This window comes from Anser cygnoides, chromosome 11 (assembly GCF_040182565.1).
Source record: "Anser cygnoides isolate HZ-2024a breed goose chromosome 11, Taihu_goose_T2T_genome, whole genome shotgun sequence".
NCBI lineage: Eukaryota > Metazoa > Chordata > Aves > Anseriformes > Anatidae > Anser > Anser cygnoides.
In genome coordinates, this window is record NC_089883.1 from 5,961,718 (window position 1) to 5,986,320 (window position 24,603).

The 24,603-nt window shown below is 40.6% G+C and overlaps 1 long non-coding RNA gene across 1 annotated transcript; it reads right to left on the reverse strand.

Annotated features, from left to right (window-relative positions):
• Positions 1-2,251: 2,251 nt before the first annotated feature.
• On the reverse strand, positions 2,252-22,729 carry LOC136791689 (uncharacterized). Its single transcript, XR_010834200.1, has 4 exons — positions 22,554-22,729; positions 21,503-21,586; positions 9,571-9,803; positions 2,252-8,015 (listed from the first exon to the last, which is right to left on the reverse strand). It is a non-coding gene; the product is annotated as an uncharacterized lncRNA (long non-coding RNA).
• Between the last annotated feature and the right edge of the window lie 1,874 nt (positions 22,730-24,603).

The following is a 24,603-nucleotide window of genomic DNA, read 5'->3' on the forward strand; positions in this document are numbered from 1 at the left end:
AAAGGAAAGGAAAGGAAAGGAAAGGAAAGGAAAGGAAAGGAAAGGAAAGGAAAGGAAAGGAAAGGAAAGGAAAGGAAAGGAAAGGAAAGGAAAATAAGAAGAAAAGGAAAAGTAAAAGAAAAAGGGGGGAAAAAGAAGAGAAGGAGGGAAAAAAGAAGAGAAAGAAGAGAAAGGCGACTTCTACTGCAATAAATTCGGCTGAATATAAACCTGCCATAATTTCACACACAAATCCTAGCCTTTTTCCCTTAACCTCACCCAAATCTCTGCTCCATTTTAGTTCACAAAATGTTATCACAGCCGAGTTGAGCTGGCTGCACACTTATGACCCTCAGAGCACCCAGACCAGTATGAGACAAACCAGCTGTGCCAAATCCTAAACTGAAGCCTTGCCATGGGGTTCATCTGTTTTAGATCAAAGGGTTATAGGGCAGCTCTCATTGGAAAGTGCTGGGAAAAGAGACCTTAAACCTTTTGATTCCCGCAGTCCTTCAACCTCCAGATAAATTAAAATATTTAATCAAAATCTAATGGCAGTGATCTTGTTTGTACGAATGCTTTATTATCCTGTGCATTTTAACCACAATCTGCCTGGTTCCTAATGCGACCTAAAGAACCAGTCGGCATTTATTACAAATGCAAGGCAGTAAGCTTCTGGCTCAGCAATTAATCACTGACATGGAGGAATTTCTTCTCTCCAGGTGGGGAACCCATCCAAAAACTAAGAAAAATAATCGGGCTAATTAATTCTTATCTGCAAAGAGCAATTAGATAAATGACCTAAAAACAGGCCTGTCACCCCTAGTGAGGTGCTCAGCTTCTAAATAGAATAATGTCTCTTTGCCAGGCCATCTCTGCAGTGAAATGGAGATCACAGAGAGGAAGGGGAAAAGACTGCATGTGGGGAGGGAATGGACCGATAGGGGAGTAGGTTAATTAGAGCTGAGACCAGCCATTGATATAAAAAAAAATTAAACCAAAGCTCTGCACTTGGGTAAGTTTGATATGATCCCATCACCTTCACAGCTATGCCTTTGTGTATCTGGAGGTACTAAAGAGAGTGAAGTCGTGTCTCCAAGCTACTTTTGAAGAGGAAAACCGCTCACCAGGCTTGTCTACCATTGTGTTGCATTTTACCCTGGTGAGTGGCATTCCTGGCACTGCAGCCTATTTATTAACTTTGAACCGCACAGCTCCAGCATAGAGCGATGGTGCTGAAGTGAGATGCAGACTACCGTGTTTCAATTAATTTGTTCTGCTGGTCTTTTTTCAGTTTTAGTCAGGGAATGTGCAATGCGTAAGGCTTCATAAGTGAGCCAAATTAATCCAAGTAGCACAAGCAAGGAGGTGACAAAAGCATCTGCACATCAGACCTTTGGTCAACTGCATATCACCAGCAAAAGTCCTGTTGTCCTTTCAGATGTCTCATAGTCCATTAAAAGCCGGGGGGAAAAAAAATAAAAAAGTGATAGAAAGAGGGGAGAAAGGCCTTTGGGGCAGTCTAATATTTGGAATAACATTGATTTTGCAGCCTCTCTGGGTTAGAAGGTTTCCTTTTTGAGAGGCACTGAGCAAGAACGTGAAACATCCTTTTTTTTGTGCATAAGAAGCCATCTTCTGAAAAAATGCTTCTCCCATGCTAGCACATATTCCTTGCTCAGTGTGCAGCCAGGTATTATTTCCCTGATCCTGCTGTTCTGCCTGCTTATATCATGACACTATGCCATTTCCGATGGCAGGAGACAAAGGGAGACACTGAAGTAATTGATTCAAGCTTATCTAAGTATTTACAGAAATAAGCCTAAATGACTAGACATAAAATACTACAGCAGTCAGATTAAGACAATCCACTCCAGTTATAGTTAATCAGGGCTTTAGCCTCCAAGGAGCTGATTTGAGACTAATAAAGTGTTTTCCATCTCCCAACCCCCATGTCAATCACATTCCTCCTTCCTTGGAGCCATTAGCACAATACCAAATACAAATGTAAATAACAAGTCTGCAGGTAGTTCATAGATTTGCTCTGTTTCTGTTTCCAAGATCCAAAGCCTCTTACAGTGAAAAAAATCACTACAAAGATCAGAGCTACAGATGTTTGTAACAGACCTTTGTCTCTGAAAACTTGTGCAACCAAGGTTCCTATAATTTATACAAAGCAGATGCCTGCTTATATGCTTTACTTAAAGCTGTCATGGTTCCTATGTTGAAGCACTTAACAATAAATTATAAGGACTAATGGATTAGATCAAGATGCATGAAAACGCTGTATTTATTCTTAAGAATGATATTTCACCTACAAAAAACTGTGAGGGTTTGGAGAAAAGAGATACATATTCCAGATAAGTACTTTGCTGCTTATATTGGCTGAAATGCGGCGGCACAACAAAAGCAACCATCTGTGTTTAAACACAAAGGCAGAGACAAGCAAGTCTGTGTCAGTTTGGATTTGTATTTCTTCGCAATGATGTTAACATGAGTTTTAAGGCAAAACAGAATCTACACGATGCCTAAGGATCCTTTTGTAAGATGGATGCTTGTGTTGAAGATGGACAGCTTAGACCCAAGCTTGAACTTTCACAGGACTGGGAATGTTCTGGGGAGAAAGCTTCTCTTTCTGCTTGCTGCAGAACTAGGGTTCATTGCCGAGCTTTTGTCTACTTGGTAAACCTTCAAAGTGTAAGGATGAATAGGTGTGAGATACGACTTTTTCTTGGATATATCAAACTGGACAAGGCTCCAGGCATGGGCTGTTGAGGATGGCAAACTGGAAGATTGCTCTTACAAATACCCTCCCTTCTCTTCTCAGTCTTTTTTTTTTTTTTTGGATAAGGTGCAGAAAAATTTTCAAGAATTTTACATTGCAATAAGAATGCAGTCCAGAGAAGACTTCCAGAAGAAACTGAAAACAGCAGTGGAAAGTCAAAAATGAACTGTGAAATCTGTGGACAAGTTAACATTTTCAGATAATGTTGTTGTTGTTTTTCCAAGAAATACCGGTGGCACATTCTTCAAAGTTTCCAATGAATGGATTGAAAAACAAGAATAAGAAGACAAAAGGAATTTCACTAGGAATGTAATTGAATTTAATTAAGAAACAAATCAAAATGGGGAAGTCCTCCCAACTGTACTTTTTTTTTTTTTCTGCCAAAGTTCTTCCCTGCTGTTTCTGAGCCTACTCTAACATTCACAAGAAATGCCAAACCAAGACCCATTCCTAACTTACCTAAAGTACATTGACTGCAAAATATTGGTAATATTCATGCCCACAGTAGATATTTAGAGGTACTTGGAATAGAAAACAATGGGGGCAGCTGGTATGTACGGGTTAGTCTTCAATCGTCTGCAAGGGTGTAATTTCCTCTAAGTGCAGTATAATGGTTTGAAGTTAAGAGAAATAACTTTTTTTTTTTTTTCTTGTAACCAAGTCACTTATGTTTAATTTATACAGAAGTAGGTACGGCCTCCTTCAGCACCAGAGCATTGGGGTGTTTTTAATGAATAACTTATAAGGAACAGTCACCTGCTAACAGATCAGCCTCCCTTTTGTGTTTCATTCCAGTTTCATTAGTAAAGAAAAAAGGCCCTTGATTGGATTAATGGAAATAAAACCACAGGGACTAAATTATAAAGTATCCAGTGGTTATTTCTAGTAGCTCTTACTTGCAACTGGGGCCATGTTTTTATCATCTCAGGCTCAAATCTTTGTTATATAAATATGTCTGTCTTAGACTGGAACATGGAAAAGGTTTTGCTTTAGCAGAAACAGCATTTTGTCTTTCTGTCTTCAATGGTTCAGCTGAATAGCCTCTATTTTTATGGGTATCACCCCTACTGGATCACTGAGCTGCTGCGAGTGCCCTCATCAGAAACTTTTGGGTGGACTCACTGAGGTTGTTTGCTTTTCTCTCCCCACAACTTTCTCCTCTTCATCTCTTTTCCCCATGATCACCGTCCAGCGTAGAGTTATTTTTGTTTATGTATTTATTTTTTTTTAATTGAAACTGCAATATCTGGAGGAGGCTACAGGCAGGACGCAGAGCCATATGCTCTGCCTAACTTATATAAACAGTGTCCTGGGTGACAGCCTTTCCTAGCCCATCTGCAGCTGCCAGGGATCCATTATTTTTCTGGTCCCTGGGGAGAAAAAGTTCTTGAGCATCATTACTCCTAGGCAAATGTAACTGACTCTACCATGCACCCTAATTTGCTTGCCATAATTATAGGTCGCTCACCCCCCTTTGCTATTTATAAACCCTTTTTATTTATTTTAGTACTTATCAATAATGAATGGAGGCTAGTGAATCATGGGGCTGTAATATTTAAATATTATGAAAATGCTAATAACAAGGTATCATAGGCAGCAGCACCCAGGTCTTATCAGCTGGTCAGATGCTCTATTAAGCAGCCAGTGAGGAGTTCAAGCAAATTGGTTATGTTAATGTCCTGTAGTACTTGGGGAAGATGAGGAGTTAGCAATTAATTTTTTTCTTCTTCTTCCCAGGCTGCAAGCCGACAGGGCAAATTTATATTCCTCCTATTCTATGGGACCCCAGCTCAGAAGGGGGGCAAGGTGGAAATGCAAGCGTCTACCAAGAGCTTTCTGAGATCTAATTGAATGGTGCAACTGCAAAACTGGTGGGACGCCAAAGGGGCAAGCAAGGAATAAGTAAATAAATATATAAATAAGCAAGCAAGCCCCACAACAATAGGAATGCAGCATTCTTCCCCATTCATTCAGCTGACAGTGCTTTTGCAACTTAAACCTGTTTTATTAATTATGTTTGACATTTCCTTAATTAGTTTCATTTACATCCCATCAGCCCCTACCAGACGATTGCCCCATACATCATTTCACCAGAGGACTGAGATGCCTACAGAATTACAAAAACACGTCCGCCCCTCCCTTCTCTTCTCCCCCACCCCCAGTCCTCAATAACTCATCACCGTATACTTCATGGATTTTGAGAATGAGTCCTTTCACCTGTGATGTTTCTTTAAAAACATACAGACATTTTGTCATCTTTTTAAAAGGATTATGACGTTTCCAGAGGAACATGATGCTGGACTAATTTTTTTATTTTGGTTCCAGGCAGAGTTTGCTTTGTTTTTCAGCTCCTATGTTTCTTGACATTGACAAAATACGGACTTCAGTGAAGGATCCATTTATATGGACCCTGTCCTAGCTCCACTGAGCCCTGCTACCCTGCCCCAGTGCTTCCCTCAGATAGCTCTGCATACTCACAGTAGCTTCTTTTAATTTATAGGCACGTTCCTGTTGTCCCCGTAGTTGCTATGCAGTTTTCTATGTATTGATTAATTTCCACAGAAGCATATGACAGATTTTTTGACAACTTTAGTAAGAATAAAAAGATTGGTTGGTTGGTTCATACCATTACTCTGATTTACTCTTTTGTGTCTTTGTCTTGCCTCTCCATCCAACCCTTCCTTAAGCTGACGTATGTGCTCTTGCTTTGCACCTTGAGTGGTCAGAGATAGGGCTACCATCAGAAGCCATTTTAAAGTATATAATATTTTAGTCTTAGCTGTGTCTATTGTGCATTGCTGTAAAAAGTGGTGAAACCAGGAGAGCCAGTACTTCAGGGTAAGGCATCTCAGAGATCTCCAGGCTAATGTAGATCTGAGGTGGTAAATCATAAATTATCATGAGGGTGACCAGGTGATTTGGGTCTGAAAGCTGCAAAACCACCACAACATGGCCCTGCATGAGAAGAACCGAGTCTCCAGCCCTGCGTGCCCAAGCTGAGAGCCACCCGGCAGGAGGCTGGACCCGCTGCACACTTTGGCTGTCAAATGCCTGCTGCCAAACCCGGCTCTTCTGTCCTGCACTCCGCACAACAGGACTGACTGTTCTTCACTGGGGTAAAGTGACAACCTGTTTTTGCTAATCCCAGAACGTGCTACCAGGAGCTGTCATTTCAGAGTCATCACACTCTCTGTTGATATCAGTGAAGTTAATCATGCAGAAGGAAAAAGCTTATATTAAAGCAGATAATTATTCCCCAGCTCCTTAATAACACATGCAAGGGAAAGTGATTCTCATTGTCTTGGCAAACTCTGATATTTCAGCACATTTTCCACTTAGTATTGACGTTCAGGCATATTCAGGCCCTTTCTCCTTTATGCTTCCTAGGTCAGGGTTGGTGCACTGGGCAGTGCACACAAAAAGAGAAGGGTTTCTCTCCATGGACTGCTGTCCTTCAGAGATGGAGCCCTCACACATTTTGTAACATTAAAAAAAATGGTACTATGGGAACTTATTGATTGTATGTAACCCGGTTGTCCGTGTTTCTTTGGAAATTCTTCTAGCTGAAAAGATAGCTGAGAAGTAGTCGTCTCTACCCAACAACGTATCCGTCCTCGTAAGAGCAGTCAGGATCTCTGTGTAACAGCATGGGGTAGGGATCTGCCAGCTCAAGCCTTCCCAACAAGTACCAGATGGACTTACAATCCCCAATAAAAGAAATATTCATGCAACATATGGATATATATTAACTAAAAGAAACACACTCAAAGAAATATTGATGTGCTTGCTTTCTCGGTGGGACTTATTTGCTAGGGCAAAGCCAGCTTCAGTGTCTCTTAACCACATTTCTCAGCCCTTTTGGCTGTGAGACCAGGTCATACAAAGCCAGGCAGATATTTCTGTGCATGCAACAAGATCCAGATGTTACAAATGCTCCTGGTCCTTTGTCCTTTCCAACCCTCATGCGGCTGGACCTAGCCCGGGTTATAGCCAACTGTCTCCTCAGCTTAAATTTGCCCAGAAATTTAAGCCTTTGCTTTAATAAAATTCTCCCAGCCCTTGATCCTCAGAGGAGAGGCAGAGGGTAGAAAATGGAGGAATAACTCTCACAGTTCACCTTAGAGGTTATTGCATCTGCACTTTGGGAACTAGCAGACATCAGGGCTGGAGTTCCACAGTTGGACTAGACATAGAGAAAAAATCTTGCAATTTGTTCTGAAACTAGAGAGATTTCATCCTATTTTGGAAGCTTTCCAGGTAAAAGCCATGTCTGGGACCCTATCCAGATTTTCTGCAAAGCAATGGCTGTTTCATTTCCAGATCATTTCAATCCTCAAGATCAAAGGGAGCCTGATTTTAAAAGCAGGAATTAAGTACTGGCGAAGAAGAAGGCAGTTTTAACTTTGCTGTAATCATGCATATGACTCGCAGAGGAGTTTAGTCAAAAAAGTTTGGGGGGTGGTTTTTGTTTTGTTGTTTGTCTCTTGCTTCATTCCTTTCCTTGTTCTCTCTTATCTTTGATCCGAGCATTTCCCCAAGACACTGTGAGAACACGGGTGTGAGAGGAATATGAAACAGATTGCAGGGAAAAGGTTGATAAGAAGCATTCAGTAGTTGCTGGTGTTTTTCTTTTTCAAGAATGTGGCTCAGAAGCAGTTCAGAGGAAATTTGGAGAGATGAAGACAGGGGATGAAATACACATCCCTGTGGGATCACAAACAGCCCTGGGTGTTGTTCTGCAGGCTCTTGCTTCACACAGTGGTTCTTTTTGAGCTAGGTTGGCTGCTTTTTAATAATGTCCTCTTCAGTCGTTGATGCTCTTTCATGGCACGTTAACCTCAAAGGGTTTAGATCATTTCCCAGCTTTCCTGTTTGGATTCCACTACACGCATATGAACACAAGTCCCAAACCCTGTGGTTCATTTATGCACTTTTAAAAACCACCACTAAAATAGTTCAGCAGATTTAACAGGTGCTGCTGGGGCTTCAGATATATCTGAAATAGCATCAAATGGTCAAAAGAAAAAAAATCAAAATATTTTTCTGTCACATGCTGTCATACATTGTCAGGGAACCTTGTGCTATAGCTGCAGTGAAGTTGAATCTGATTAAAAGATCAGCAAACAAGGCAGGTTGAGGGGAATTTGATCTCATCATTGCTATGCCTGGAAATACCTGTCATCTCCTAGGTTGTCCTGCATTGTGACACTCCTTCTTATCCAGTTTGCCCATGGACATTCATGGTGACATTCTGTGCAAGCAAAAGGGGAAAGAAACAAAAAAGACTTGATCCATTCCAATTTTATTTTCAAGTCCTGTATTATTATTCCTCTGAGATCAAGCCTAAACATAAATACCAATTATCAGAGCTACAGACAAATGAATAATTTGATGTAAAACAATCCTGCTTTATTCAAATGAGAGTAGAGGTGAAATTAGAGCTACGCAGGATATTATGTTAAAAAGCACACACACACACACAAAAAGAAAGAAAGCAAAATGTCTAATTTTAACACAGTGTTGTTATCTGTGATTAATGATTTCCGTGGGTGTATAACTCTTATGCAAAAATGCCATGTAATCATGTACATATTTGATTAAATAGCTTAATTTGTGTTCATTTAAAAAAAAATAAAATAAAGCCAAATAAGCTAGATAATGAGTGGGCGTGTTGTAGGAAAAGCAGATGGGATTTGAGGCACTAGCTGTGTTCAAAGGAAGCCACCAATTTCACTTCAAGAATATTTGCGTATGAAAGCTGATATTTTCTAGAAACATTCATGAGTAGAACACAGAGGGAAATTTTGCCAAATTTTGCTGTTTTTAATGAAGGCACACAGGGGAAAAAAAAAAAAAGTTCAGCTGAGCCTGGTTCAATGCGCGCTCCTTGGGAAGAGCATCTTTATTTATTTATTTTTCTATGTTTACTGGAAATGTTTTCTTTCTCCGAGTCAATTATACCTAAAGAATCCTTTTGTTTACATCTGAGCTTCTGACAACAACCTCCCCTTTCTTTGCCTTCACCTGTGGGATTAAATACTTATTTTTCATCACACAATAAAAAAAGACACCTCTCCAGACTAGAAATAATGGGATTTTTTTTTTGTGGGTAAAGCTGTGTAAATCAGTGTCAAATGAATGGACAAAGCTTTAATGGGGCTAATAAACACATCCCTCTGTACTGAGCAAAGGGAATTTTTATGAAAATGATCAAATAAAGTAATAAAAAAGAAGGGGCTTCCCCTCTGGGTTTATGAGCTCTCTCGTTACACATTGTGTATGACACACTGACTGGCAGAATATATGATGGACTGTCATACATTGCAGAACGACTTCAATTAGGATGATAAGATGACAAGTTCCCATAGTTCATATCTGGGCTGGTTGTGTTTGTTTTTTTTAACAGGGCTCTCACTTTGACCTCTTTCTTTCTAATGTTTGATACGAAATTTAAGGGGCCAGTTGAGGTCAGAGGAGACAAAATATGACTTATGTTGGGGGTGGGAGAGGAGGGCTATTTGCTTCTTTGTTTGTTCTTCTATCCATGGGTAGGATCCTGTAATTCAGTATATGACTCATTATTAAAACTAATTAATGCCAACAGTTCAACCCACATGCACAACTCCAGAATAACAAACCAGCAAGTGCAGCCTGCCGCTCACAAACAACTGCAAAAATCACACAACCTACAAGCAAATAAGGAGGCACATCAGACAACACGACACACAAGCCAGCATCCACAAGTGTCACTGTGAATTGCTTTATACTGCCTAGTCCTCTGTGTAGGATGACAGGGTCAGAAATACCTTTATTTCCACAAGAAAGAAGCTGACTTCAGGCCCATCAAGACAAACTGGAAGAAGCAGAACACCAACATAATTTGTGGTTAGTTCTGGGATTGTCCAGCTAAAAAGCTGTCTCTGAGTTCTCAGTGGCTGAAAGCTGCAAAGCCTTTGGCTTGAGACACGTAGGAAATTCTGCTTGGAGAAGGAGTTGCATCTCAGATGGATGTCCAGGTAGTACAGCTGGCATTTTGAACCTCAGGGAAAAAATAAACAAACAAACAAACAAACAAACAAATAAATAAATAAATTTTTAACAGGTAAAACTTGTAAGTAGTTAGAATTTTAATGAAGGTTTTAAGATTCTGGGAAAATTCACATATATAAAAAAAAAAAAAAGTTCTATAAGGCCTTCCTTTACGTGTATGTTAGAGTTTTTTAAATGAGTATGTTCCAACAGTCATCAAGAGCAAACATTGCTCTTGTTGGACCTACCTATAACAATACTGGGTCAGGATCAATCTCAGACTCTCAGACTGCTTCTTCTGTGGCAGCTATAAAATAGACAGAATGAAGATGGAAAGCTATTCATCCTCTACAGGACAAAGTGGGCTCCATGATAGCACTGATCCCCGAGACCATCATCTCCTGACCCCAGGGATAATCTGGCCAGACAGCATTGCCTCATCTGCGCAGAATTTGACCCAAGCATTTTACATTGTGGCATGATTTGAGACAGTCCACCAGCCTGCAAAAGGGAAATGTTTTCCAGTAGAAGATCAAATATTTTCCAGGTGGTCTATTCTGCAGATTCAGCATTATTGCAAAAGATTTGCCTTCAAGTAAAAAAAAAAAAAAAAAAATTTGCTTGTATACGGGTCTCAGAAGCAAATCAGTAAGTGGAAAGAGCAGAATAATGGAAGCATTTATCACTGAACAAAGATGCAGGTTTGGTTTGCATACATTCAGGTGGGAATGACTCTGACTTTGAAGAATGGCACATGTCACGATATAGCCATACAAAAGAATATAACTCAAATGTGACAAAAAAGAAAAGCTTTGCTAGGTAGGAACAGAATAGCAAAACTCACTTCACTTCTCCATAGCTCTCATAAGCCACAAATATCAGTATTTACCAGGAAGAATTTCCTTGGCATCTACTTCTTGGGATAAATCGAGGTCTAAATCTAGACTAAAGTGCCCAGAAGCTCCTAGTGAAGGAGAAAAAGAGAAGAATAAAGGGGAAAAATTCAGCTGAGTTTAATCTGAACAGTGTATCCATCACCAAAAATGATACAAATCAGCTATTACTGGATCATGCAAAAGCAACTCCACTACCTGTGATCCTTCCTTTGCTTTCTAAACCTCTTTTCAGCCCAGCCTAATGAATTGTCAGAACTGTCAGACAGCTCCAAGGAATGACAAATGTCTATGATTTGCTGCTGCTGCTGCTACTTTGCTGAAAACACCTGATGTATATAGTCTTGAAATCCTCTGTTTTGTGTTACAGGCAAGGGTAAGCTGAAGGAATTGGTGTACGTGTGGAGTTATTTTCTTTCATTTTACGTATATGTAGCCTAATTAAAAGAATATGATAAAAGAAATTCCCATACCAAGAAACCACTCAAAGGAGGCAGAAGATATAACCTTAGCTGTGGTCCATTTTGAGCATTTTACAATTCCATATTTAGCTATATGATTTTATGTTATGTATAATAATCGTCTGTTACCCAACATAAACATACAATGATATATCCCTATACTTGTATGACATTTTCTTCATCAAGATTATAGATAGTAAAACACAAAGCTTTCTAACTCCACAAAGAATTTTTTGACAGACAATAAGATCAATCAAATAATTAATTTGACAAATATCAGAGTTTGAGTTATACAGGCTCCAAACATTTATTAACTTGCAGCCAGATTCTGTGAACATTTGTCATTGACTTAAATGGGTCTAAGATTTCACTTCTTGACGAGTGACAGGCCCTGATGGGTATTTAGTCATTTCTGCTATACCAGATTGGCACTGTACTTAATACATTTGCTAATTCTGTCATAGAGCTTACTCTCTATAACATTCCCCTGCACCTTCCCTGAAGAAATTCTTGTGAATCTGTCCTTTGAATAACACACACACAGACAAAAATATAGTTTTGGAAAACAGACAGTGCGATTCTTTTGCTTAATTAGTCACTTGTCCAGCACTGAAATACATTTAGAAAATGTTTTTATTGACTAGAGAACAGTTTTCACTGCTTTGGTGCTAGTCAGAAGATATTTTCAAGATCAGCTCCCAGGCAGTCAGGTCAGTTGTATGACATTATGAGAGAGAACCTTCATTATGTGAGTACCACATAGATGATAGCCACAAACATAGTGTTATTCTTGAAGGAAATGGACACCGGGAACCTGATCTGAGTAAAATTAGGAGGGTCACAAATTGGGTCCCTCAGCTGAAAGAAGAAGAAATAAGGTCCTGGAAAGCTGATCCATCTGCATCAGTGAAGGAAAAATGTGGATCATTCCTCTTACTATCACAGAGTGAGGTCTATTGTCATAGAGCGAGCTACTTGTGGTGCTGGTCCAGACTCAAAGGGCTGCTAAAACTAGGAACCTTAATGAGAACTATGAGGACATTCTGTCTTTTCAAACCACTCCCGTGAGTCTCCCCATTTTACAACCAGAGAACTGGGGCACAGAGGAAACAGCTTGAGACTTCCAGGGTATCAGTTTGCTGGAACCTATTGAAATCAAGAGAAATCAAGACTTTAAACAAGGGTTAAATCCAAAATAATCTGGAGAATTTGATCTAATGGGCTTTGCTCTTGGAGGTCAATTGCAATAAACCAGCAGGTAGAAAACAGGTCCCCGGAATATTAAGTGGATGCCTAATACTGGGGTAATACACCCTCTCCATTATGAACAGGCATGTTCTCAGGCCAAAATGCTTGCCTCAGTGAAGATACTGGGTTATGGTCACCCCACAGTGTCACAGCAAAAGCACTTTGATGGGACTATCTGAGGATCTTGCAGGACATCTGCACTGGAGGATAACAAAGGAGGTACAGTGCTTGCTCAGCAATGAGAGCTGAGCTCCCACACACAGCCACAACAAAGGGCAGGAGGCAGCTCTGAGATACACTGCTGGTCCCATAGATGCACTACAAATGAAGATGTGTATATCCAGACAGGAGGAATAATGAGAAATAAATGCCAAAGGGATTACTGGATTCCTCTCATAGATTAACTCTGGTTTGACAATGGTTGGGGTTTGGGAACTCCTCTATGATTTAAGAATAAGAATTCCTCTCTAAGTGGCTTAAAACTCACTGCTATATCATCACTTGCTGTTGTCAAATAAATAATCATGCGAAATCAGCTGCAGAGAAAAGTCTCCTGTAGAACTGAGTTCATGCATGACATATGATATATCTTTTCAGAGGAACAGATACATCTTTCTTACAGCCAGCATGAAGCTTCCTTCACTGCACCTTCCCTCCCATCCAAATCACCTCAAATAAATGTGAGTTCTGCTGTGTTCACAGTAATTCCTTCATTTTTAAACACATAATGGAAATGTATAACTAGTCCTCATAAAAATTTATATCTCAATTCATCCCTTTAATTTATAACAGGCCCTCCAGGCAGTTATTATTCAAACATTAATAAAATGCCTATGGATCACCAAAAGCATCAATTTTCACATTCACCTCCCCTTCTATTTGTACATATATAAAGCCAGATTAGAGTTAATGCCACTTCTGTGTCTAACAACAATTACGTCTTTAATAAGATAGGAACAAATGATATATTATCTTAATCATGTTAGGAATTTGAGTTCTTTTCATGAAACAAAGTTGAATTTTTTATGTCCTTTGTGACAATTGTTACTTAACAGCCTATATGTTTGGATATTGCAGTTTATGCAAATGTTCATGTTCTATAAATTTTAGATTTATCTCCATTTATCATTCTGCATGTTCGAATATAGAGACATTATGGTTTAGCATGTGACTCTGCACACAGTCTAAAATATGATTTGGACACCTTTCATTTATTTATATCACAGAGAAAAGGATGGAGGGGGGAAAATAGCTAGCGTAGGGGCTAGATCCTCAACTTCTATAAAGCGATATACTTAGCAAAGCTACATCTCACCACAGTGATATAAATCCATCTGAGAATTTGATCTTTCATTTGTTAACAGTTGAATTTTAAAGGATTTAAAAGTGTATAAGGCAACCCAGGCTTCATTCTCTGTTCTAAAAGCTGTCGCCAGCTCATTGCATGTCACATTGTAAAAACTCTTACTCATGAGAGTAATTATTGCTAATATGAGCTCTATTATAGAGAGACTAGGAGATAACTGGCATGCAGAATGGTTTTTCGTTTGAAACACATTTAGGAGGAGCAATGATGATTAGGGACATAAAGATACGTAGGAAAGAATTCTTTTTTTTTTCTTTTTTTTCTTTTTTTTTATATTGAATTTTGAAGCCAGTGGAATTCGGTGAAGAAAGTGAGAAACATAGATGCTAGGCCCATATTTTGGTTCTGTGTAAATCACTACAGTTGTGTTGACACCCAAGAAACAGCATCAATTTATGTCATCTAAGAAACTAGCCCTTTGCATGGCCATCAAAGGAAAACAGCAGCGACAACAAAACACTCTAAGCTGAGTGTTAGATTTATTTTTGGACTTTGCTTGTGCTAATTACCAGTGGTGTTCTGGATGGGTGCTAAGCTAAGGAGAAATTACCAGGAATGGAGATGGTTTCATTATGGTTTTCATTATGGTTTCTTTCCACAGGTAAACATAGTATATAGGCAAGAATTCTGTTCTACCACCTTCACATGGAAACTGTATTTGTAGCAGCTTTGCAACCAGGCATTAGCTGCCTAGGAAAGCTGTCTGCCTTAAAGAGTTTGCAGCATTGATCTGGAAGATTTTATTGCAGCGTCTCCCACCCATGCCCACGGGACGCTCCCCTTCGTTCACGAAGGTACTCTCTCCAATTCCCAAGCACTGCAGAAAATGCTGATGAAGACTCAGGGAGGGACCAAAACTAAAGTGAACCCCATTAAGACAGGAGCTGCCTTCCTGTGTGTTTCATTATTAATACTTAGTTCAATTACTCTGATTTCTTCTGTTGATGAATTAGTAGCACCAGTACCAAGTCCCTGGCTGATACCCATTTGTCTTTGCTTATAAGTGCTAATGTGATCCTGTTCCTTTAAAATCAAACTCCTGCTGCAGTCACTTTACGTCTTTGCAACACTAACTGTCTTTTCACTAATTGGTTCTGTGTAAATGAAACAAGCTGAAAAACACTGTGGCACCAATAAATATTAATAAGTTATTGTTTGTTTTCTTTACCTTGCTTATGAATTCATACAAAGACAGTGCTAAGACATTAACTCCAGTCTATTAATTGCCACCTGATAATTGCCACCTGATACTTTTCTCCTGGATAATTAGGTACCCATTAGTTCTAATCAAGTAGTTACTTAATTATTGCAGTAATTAGTCTAATGGACTAGCAAATTGAAGCTTTATCACTTTTGGATACTTAATGTTCCTGACAGAGTACTTCACAAGTGTCAGGGTTCCTGATTCAGCAACCTGCTGTCTATGAACCCCCTGCTGCCACTTCCACCCCACCCACGCTGCTCCCCAGCCTCTTGCTGAAACAACTCTGATTGTCGAAGCCAGAGGCAACATAAGTTTGAGTCCTTCTTCCTTCTCGTTCCCCTTGCCACCCCTGTCTATGCCTCCCCTCCTGTGCTCTTACTGCTCGGCTCATTCCACACCAAAAGAACTTTGTTGGGAAATTAAATAACATCTTGGCATGGAGATCACATGCATTAGACTGTATGGCAGCGTGATTCAAAGGAAGGAGCTAATGTTGGCAGGTGTGGGAAGAAAAAAGCAACTGTGAGGGGAGAAATAATAAAGAGCATTCATGAATACTCAAACACAGCCAGGCTTGGAAAGAAAAAGAGAGAGGAGCAAAGACAACTGGAGGTAAATGAAGGCATGGCTCCAAGGTCTGGGACTGGTAATAGGTCTCTCTTTCATCTTTGAATAAGAGATGTGAATCTAACAGAGATTTTTACTGAATAAAAATCCTGGGGTCATTTCTGCCCATGGACTCTGTAGCACAGAGTTGGTGGACAAGAGACCACTAGCATTTCTCTGGTCTATATTTTTATGATTAATTTCATACTTAATTCTGAAGGGCTGTCAATCCTACTCCTAACACTTCCATGATATTCAGTTCAGAAAGGGCATGTGAAATGCCATCCTCCTGCTGCTTTCCATGTACTGGTCCATACGTTGTCTTTGTGGATCATGATTTCTTTTGGATCTTAGTGTTTTTGAGATAGGCACAGGCATTTAGGAGCATCACAGCATTAAATGTGGATTTCTGTCTCCCATTGATCATCTGATCCAGATTCTCCCAAGCCTTTTCATGTCAGATTTGTATTAGAATTGATCATCAAGCCCTTTGGCAAGTGTCATCTGCCCCAGGCGTTGCAATGTGTACCGTATAAAAGCTCGTTGTACTGGGAAAGGGAGAGGGAGGGGGAACAGAATTGATCCTGCACAGAAATAAAGAGGTTAATTCCATTCAATAATGCTTGACAACTTGCTAATGGTAAAACTACTTCACATATGTGGTAAGATTATGTATTCTGAAATAGATGTATTTGTCTTTCTTGATCGGATATCTGATGTTTCCATTACTGCTAACTCTGTAGCACAGTCTGGGGCTTTGTCCAGAGAAAGGCTCCAGAACATGACGTGATTGATTTCTGCTGGAGGGTGCTGGGTTTCCAACCAGCCAGGTACCTGGGTTTGTTTTTACGGATAGGAAGGTACAAGCTGGTGAGTGGTTTTTGACCTACTGTGGAACTAGAACAAGGAGAAGTTGTGCACTGGATTATACTTCTCTTATGCTTCAAAATCTATATAATTTAGGTTATCACACAGAGACCAGAGTCCCCTAGTCAGCCATGTAACACATATTCATAAGCCAAAACATATCCCTTACTGCAGTATCCTCACAAATGTCAGAATTTTATTTACTTATTGAATTTTCCTCAGTAAGTTCATATTATCAGAACTGAGAAGCCAACAGTTTTCTGGGGAAGCATAAATTCTCCTAATTCTTCTTACTATACAAAAAGAAGTTCCTTTTTCAGTTACTTTACACTCTTACCCAAAATACTCAGACCACGATAAAGAGGTCACTAGCTCATGAGATTTCTGCCATAGTTCCATGTGCATCCATCACAACTGTATGTGAATGCTCGTTTACTCTGAAGTTACTCTTTAGGTAACAGCCAATAAAACCTTATGCTGCTATTGAGAAATCAAACCACAGAACTGCTTAAACACCTGTGTGAGGCCACTGAGCAATAACAGTCCCATGCACTCAAAGCAAAATTAGGCAAAGTGTACTTGGCCCATTAAGAAAACATATTGCTTGAAATTACAGTGCCTCAGGATGCCTGGATCCTGCTCCTGGTGCTGGCTCCATCGGATAGTTCTGCCAGCCCTACTCAGCATGGGACCTGTATTGACCTGAGTTCAAGTACCTGAAACCACTGTCTCTGTTGAAGGCTCCAAGTGGCAGAAATTTACCATGGATAACCTTGTCTGACCTCCCAGAACAGCTCGTACTTCTCTGTCCTGCTGTGACAAAACTTGGTCCAAATTTGTACCCAAAATGAGGGTGATGGCAGAGGGGCAACAGGTCTGGGGGGATCCATCCAGGGGTCTCATGCATGCTGTGCCTGTGCCAGGGCTATAGAGAGACCGTCTGTCTCCAGTACTATTGATCCAGCACAAGAACTAAATTCATTTTAAGGATGCTGAGAGAGAACGAGAAAACTATACGTGACAGATGTTAGTCACGTTGCTTAATGTACTACTTGAAGGTGTTCAGATGCTCTGGTGATGAGGGTGCTAATAAAACCAATGCAGAATAGAGTGAAACGGGCTAAGAAAGGATTTTTAGATTTAGAAAGCTAAAAAGGCTTTTTAGCTTGAGGGTGGATTAAATGTCATACTATCCACGTCATCAATTTTCCCTCTGGATTTGACTTTGAAGCACTTGTGCAGTTCTTCAGCAATGACACAGCAACAAGAAAATTAGAAGACAAACTGAGAATACCTTTTTTTTTGGAAATACCAGGAGAAACTGTCCAATGATTATTGAGAGAGGGAGATGTAGAACTCATTAAGGCAAGATTGCTTGGAAAGCTTATGATGGTGTTTCGTGCAAAAGAAAAGTGGAAAAAAGAAGCATAAAGAAGCAAAATCCTTAGCACCCTTTCCCTATCTTTCTCTGTGCACTTTCTAGCACTTCAGTTCACAGGCTCAGTAGGCAATCAATTTTAGCTTGTAACAATTCAGCAGTTTAAGATCTCCATAATAGTTTGGACCACTGCTGTTCAATGGGCTGCACAGCTTATGGAAAAGCCTGCGTGTTGTTCTGGGGAGAGGTAAGCACAAAGGGAAGGAAGAATCAGGGAGGCGAGCTGCTTCCAATTTGTCTATCCAAATCTAAGATGCATTTATGGGATGTGAGTTATTATTGAAAAGATCTTAGTCTTCATCTCTTTGAGGAGTTCCTTGAGCACTTCTTTTATACTTTTCATCATTTTCTTGCTTTTGTACACATGGAAAAAATGCCAGCCCAGAGAATACAGGGGATAAGACAGATCAAAGACAATTGTTCAGCCTTCTGCCACTGAGTAAAGAAGGGTTGTTTGCCTGTGTGGGAAAGTGAGTAGCTAAAGGGTGACATACAGAATGCAATGTGCATCCTCATGAGCACTTCTGGCAAACATAAAGTGCAAGATACCTTGCACAAAGGTAATAGGAATTTGCCCTAAGGGAGACCAAAGTGTTACTGAGGTGTAGCTAATTCACAGTCAGTCTGGTCCTTGCTCCCATCTCCTGACTGCCACAAGGGGCTACATCCTGGGTCCTGCTGATGAGAAGAGCTTGGTACCCAAGAATTTCAGAAGAGCCTGACGTGGAGTTTGGAAAGCCACTCCCAGCCATAATTTCATCCTTCTGGCATACCTGGACAGAGAGGTGGGAGTATGAGAGAAATGTTACAAAACTCATGCCCCAGGAAATGCAGCACTGGCCGGAGGGAAGAGAAGTGAATGTCTGGGCCACCTTTCATTGCTGTATGCCAGCCTCATTGGGCTTCTGTATCTGGCCTTTGCTAAAGTTTAACAATATGTAAATGGGTAAAAAATTATCTGGTAAAAAATTATCTGGCTCTACTTTCTCATTCTGGTATTGGGGGGAATCCAGGTGAAGTAAGCACCAAATGCTCAAATTCAGTTCACCCTCTTGGACATCTGTCTTCTGTCACCCCAGTGCAGAAAAGCCTGGTAGGTGCCCGTTTGGCCATGTCCCCTACCAATTGCTGCAAGGGATTTGTGGTGTCTTCTTTAGCAACATGCACATCAACAGCACAACCAGCACAGTTGTCCAAGTCCGTACCAGCACCCCAGAAACAGCCTGGGGGACTTGGACATCCTCTCACGTCCTAACACAGCAAGTAATCTGCTTCCCTTCTAATATGACTTTTTCATCCTTATTTTGATGGTCCTAATATAGATCCAAGATAATCTCAGGGTAAGAATGAGGAGGGACTGATCATTCTAAGTTTGGGCATATAGATGTTTGAACCCCTGGACTGGAGGATCTTTGTTTTTTTGTTGTGATTTTGTTTTTTTGCAGGTTCTTCTCAGCTGCTTGTCAGACTGGGCCATGATGAAACTCAACATCTTGCAGAGACATAAAATGGAAAACAGGCAACTCATCAGAAAAGTAGCAGCTGTTTTACACCATCACAAAACAAAATCATCATACACTAAAAACTAGATTTAGCAGTTTAAAAGAGCTGCTAAAACAAAATTAGCTGGAGACAACAGCGCGGTTTTGTAACTGACAGTGCTTCACTCAAACGCCCTAATTCATGTAAAAACAACTTAGGAAACATTAAACGGCTGAAGCTTTTGGAAAGGGGAAGAGCACTCAGACTTTCAATAGATGCTTAGGAAGAACACGCAGATTTATTACATCATTTTTTTTTTTTCTTTTACGAATTTTAAATAAGCATTGTGTCAAAACTGCCACCTCTTAAATAACAATGATGCTACAGTCCTCCTGACAGAGGGAGACACCAGCTTTTATTGGCAAGTCATTTGTATTTATTGCAGGCTGAAAGCCAGTAAAAAGGTTGTACAAAACTTCAATGGGAAATGAGATGGAATAAGAAGGCCTTGAGCACTTGGGGTCATCAAACACTTCAATAACTGGGTATGGCTGTTCATACAACCATAAGTTCATACACATGGAGAGGATATAAAGACCCAACTGCCTTATGAATGGGCTTTCTGTTGCCTTCTCATATGCATACACGATCAGCGCTAGATACAGGTGGAACACGAGCTTTCCTTTCGCCCAGCTGTATTCCCCACTGAGGATAAAAATTTCCCTGTGATGTAGATACATTCTGCCAATAACCAACACAACTTATGAAGGTTAGAAATTTGCCTGGCAAGAGATTTAACTAAGCCTATTACTACCAGGGGGTATGTGGCTTGACCAGAGGTCTGTCATCTAGGAGTCATAAAAGGGTGAATCTTAATTGTTTGGGACTAGATTTAAGTTGTCCATATGATTATTAGGACAATAATTTGTTTTGTTTATTTATCTATATTTTATCCCAGATCAGCCTAAGTTTAGTCTCTGGTACATTTTACCTGCCTGTGGAATGGGCACAACTCCACAATCCTTAACCATCTCTGTGGGTTTTGTAAAGTTAATATCTGGAAATAGCTTGGAAGGTTAGTAGTAATACATATGTGTCAAGAAGGGAATATTGCCACTGACAGTAATAGCAGTTATGATTGTTTAGATGTAATCCACATGCTTTTCAATAGACTCAAGTCTCTGACAGCTCTTTTACCAACCTGAGTTTCTGGGAGCGTGTACAGCACTCCACAAAGCAGCCTTGCTCTGGCAGGGGTGCTTCCACGTCTCTCACGGTGGCAAGTCCCTTCACCCTCCGTGTCTTAGGAGAATCTCCCATCACATCCCATCAAACTGCTGCCTGAGAAGCAATTTTGGGCTGGATATTGCATAAAGGAGGGATAAAGTTTAAGCTGAGGTCTGGCTATTTGTTCTGTGCAGACAGGTTGTGGCCCTGGTCTTTTGTCTTCAAATAAATTGCAGGGGTGAAAGCATAAAAAATGCCCCATTCTTCAAGGGTATTTTTATTTAGATCCCACTCTTCAAAAGACTATATATAGATGTAGAAGTCGAGGTGCAATCCGAAGTTTGGAAAGTTACAGACTCATACAGACAGCTTCTGATGGATCTGAATTTTTCAGCTAAAGAACATCTCTGCTCTTGACCTGAGACCTAGATTTCACATTTCAGGAATTAAATGAGCATCATTTTCTAAAAGACATTAGACCAAGGCTGGCCTATCCAAAATATGGCTTCAGGATTTAGATGAAGACATTGTCATGTCAAGGAGACTTAAAAACTGACATGTCTTTTTTTCTGTTGAAAAGCCAGCCCTAGTTTGTTATACCACATTGTGGCTTGTTATGTGCAGGAGGCAAAGGAAAAGTGGAAGTTGTTTTGGATTTAACATCTCTTATAGGATTGTCTGCAGTAACAGGGCATAAGGCTCAGTGACCTAGATGATCTGGCCTTGTCTTATATTACTCTCTTCCCAATTTATCCTAAGACTGTGCCAAAAACCTGCCAAAATATAAGGGAAATGTGTGTGACCCCTGCCAAACAGAGAAGCCTCTGGCTCTGAGATACCTCAGATGTTTTGATTAGACTGAAGGAGCTGAACCTGAAAATAGGGGAGTGTGAAACAAAAGGAAGACTATTTCCTACCTGCTGCTGCAGGGCTGGGAATTGTGCATGAACACTTGTCCTGCTCCTTCCATACAGGCATCCTGATTTTCTCAAGTATTCAGCCTGTTTTAAAAAGATAAAAATATTTAAAAATAAAATAAAATAAAATAAAATAAAATAAAATAAAATAAAATAAAATAAAATAAAATAAAATAAAATAAAATAAAATAAAATAAAATAGTAGAAATTGTGATGAGGGCAAGGAGATGAGAGCCTCATCCCACAAATGGGCCATATTCAGCCCTTCCAGAAGATGGATGGCCACTCCAGCCACCCAGATGCACCACTGCTGCAGCTCTGGGGGCATGAACAGAGGACCTTGAGGCAAGCAAGGCGCAAAGCCAGTGGGGAGATTGACTGATCTTGTTTCGGATCAGATGGATGGCTCTAAATGACCTGTTAAGACGTTCTCTGAGCCCTGAGCCACAACATTAAGAGCCAAGACACCACTAGCACTTCTGAAGTAGTTATTAGTGACTGAAGTAGCACTTGTCAACTGCGACTTCAGTTTCAAGTAATAGTTTAACAGCATCAACTTGAAGAAAGGTTATATCTCTGTGTGTCTGGTGTGCTGCTGACACTTAAAGGAAATAATTGGTAGACTTGGAGCAGGGGCAGACACCAGTGGTAGAACAGGAGAGGAGGTTGGATACTCGAAGCAAAACTTCAACAATTTTGCGTGAAACAAGAGCCAGGAATCCATCCTAGGCTCTGGCATAAAAAGCAGGAGGAAGCTGTAACCCAACCTGCAGAAAAAGCTCCGCTTCCCAGCCGCAAGCTGTGCTGCTGTGCCGTTTAAAGGCTCATCTACAGCTGCAGGCTGCAGCCCTGTCCCACCGAGAGGACAAAAACATGTTGCCCCTTGCAGTTCTTGGCTGGCTTTTTGGAAAGCACATGTAATGCAATCTCCAGCTGATTTTTGGCTTCAGGACAGCAAAGCCCAAGAGAAAGTGTATGTGTATGTGTGTATGTGTGCTGGGGAAGAGAAGACAGGAAATCATCTGGAATGAAGTGCTCAGTCTCATTTTACCTGTAGCTTGGCTGTGTGACTCCAAAATAGAGGAATTAGCATGCAAATCCAGCAGTCCCTGGGCTGTCATCGCCTTCCAATTAGCTGCATTTGATTTCAGTGGGCACTGATGGATTGTGTCAGCAGGTGAGGCAGGATGTCTGAAAGGTGCTCTGGCTGCCATGGGCAGGAGAGGGCTGTGTGTGTGCCTGTTTTTCCCTGGTGCTGGTTGCTGGAATGATGCTGGCCTGCCAGAATAAAAGCACCACTGATGCTCACTGGCTGGAGGAACTGACTGACTCTGATCCTGGTGATCCTGTGTTTCTGCAGGCAGTGTGACAAAGTCAGAGCAGAGCAACTGAGGCCAGGTGAGCTCGCCCACCAGTTGGCCAGAGCAAAGTCTGGGTGTTTCAGAGACCCAGTCTGAAGCAGTTACTGCCGGTTACTGTCCCATACTGTTCCCCTACGGCCAGTTAAACCATTTTTCTAATGCATGTTGTTTATCACCTGTATCGCATGAGGTACCCCAGAGTACCCTTTAGAGAGGTTATGAAGATGCTGTGCTTGGTCCTGATGAAATAGGAAATCTTGTTGTCATCCCTGGGAATGCACAAGCAAAACCAAAACAAGCAAAATACAGCTGCAGCCAGGGAAGAGGAGCTTTGCAAACACATCTCTTGCCCTCAAAAGGAGACGGTGTGTATGTTCTAGCCAGCCATCCTGAGAGGGTAAAGGGGCTCTGGCTCCTCGACTGCTCCTAAGACCCGTTCCTGAGTAGAGACAGCAATGTTTCAGCAGACCAGGCTGCAGTTGTAGGGTGTGTGAGAGTCAGAAGAGTGCCTCTGAAGTGAAGAGTAGCTTGTGTTTAGTGAAACTGAGGAACTGCCATGAGAAAAGGGCTGCCAGGGGAATGAAGCCAAGACAGTTCTGACTTGGTCACACTAATAAGTTAGGGAAATTACATTTACAGAACAATTTTAAAACACAGGCATGTGATCCAATTTGTCCAGAAAAGGGGATGTTTCCACAGATAATAGGCAAGCAGTTCCAATCCTCTGTAAGAGTTTTAGTTTAGTAGAGGGTCAGAAAATTCAACATCTTTTCTGTTTGTTATAAGTAAAACTCAGAAAGACATAGACACATTCTGTATGCAATAAATTAGAGGAATTAGAACAAGTTGAAGAAATCATTCACATTAGAAGTTTTAGTAACAGTAAGTGTGGGCTGCAGGTCATGACAGAACTAAGATGAGGCAAGCAGGATTTTGTGGAGTGAAAATTAGAAATTCATGGTCAGCTTAAGATGATGGCTCACCATGCATGAGTAAATGTCAAAGGCACTGCCTGAAATTTTACTTTTGGACAAAAGAAAATAAATTTGGAGTAGACTTGTGAGTCATTGTCATAGCAATGGTGATTGAGTTTGTATATGCAGACAAGGTTGCCTAGAGAAGACTATGGGAGCAGAAAAGAAAGAGACTAAGGATTAATATCTGCAAAGCCAACACAGAACTGGAAGGTGGGGATGATGGTGAGGGGCCTTCAGTCAACAAGGGCAGCATCGATACAGAACTGAGTCACAGATGCCCAGAAAAACAGAATTCAAAAAGTAAGCAATGATGTCAAAAGTGGCTGATGGTTCAAGAGGCTGAGGGTGGCATTCTGCCACCAGGTTTTGTCCAAGAAGAAACACGGAAAGATTTTTTGAGAGCTATTTCTGTGGGATGTAAGGTTGGGTGCACAGGACAGAGGAGGTGGAGAAAGGATATTGAGCAAGCCTAGAGAGGTAAGGGAGCAAGGTCTCCAGAGAGGCAAACACAGACAAGGAGAAATGCTTACAGATTGAAGGAATAAAGCATTGAGCTGTGAGACCTGCTGAAGAGAGAATGGTGAAAGGTTTTGGGAGTATGAGGAAGGAAATGAGAAGGGAAAATAAAGATGAAGAGATGAAATTAGACTTCTGGGTTATAAGGGTTAAAAAAAAAAAAAAAGGAAGAAAAATGTTTGTGACTGTAATGACAAAAGGAGGAAAAAGAGAAAAACAACCTGATTCAATTTTCTCATCAGAGAAA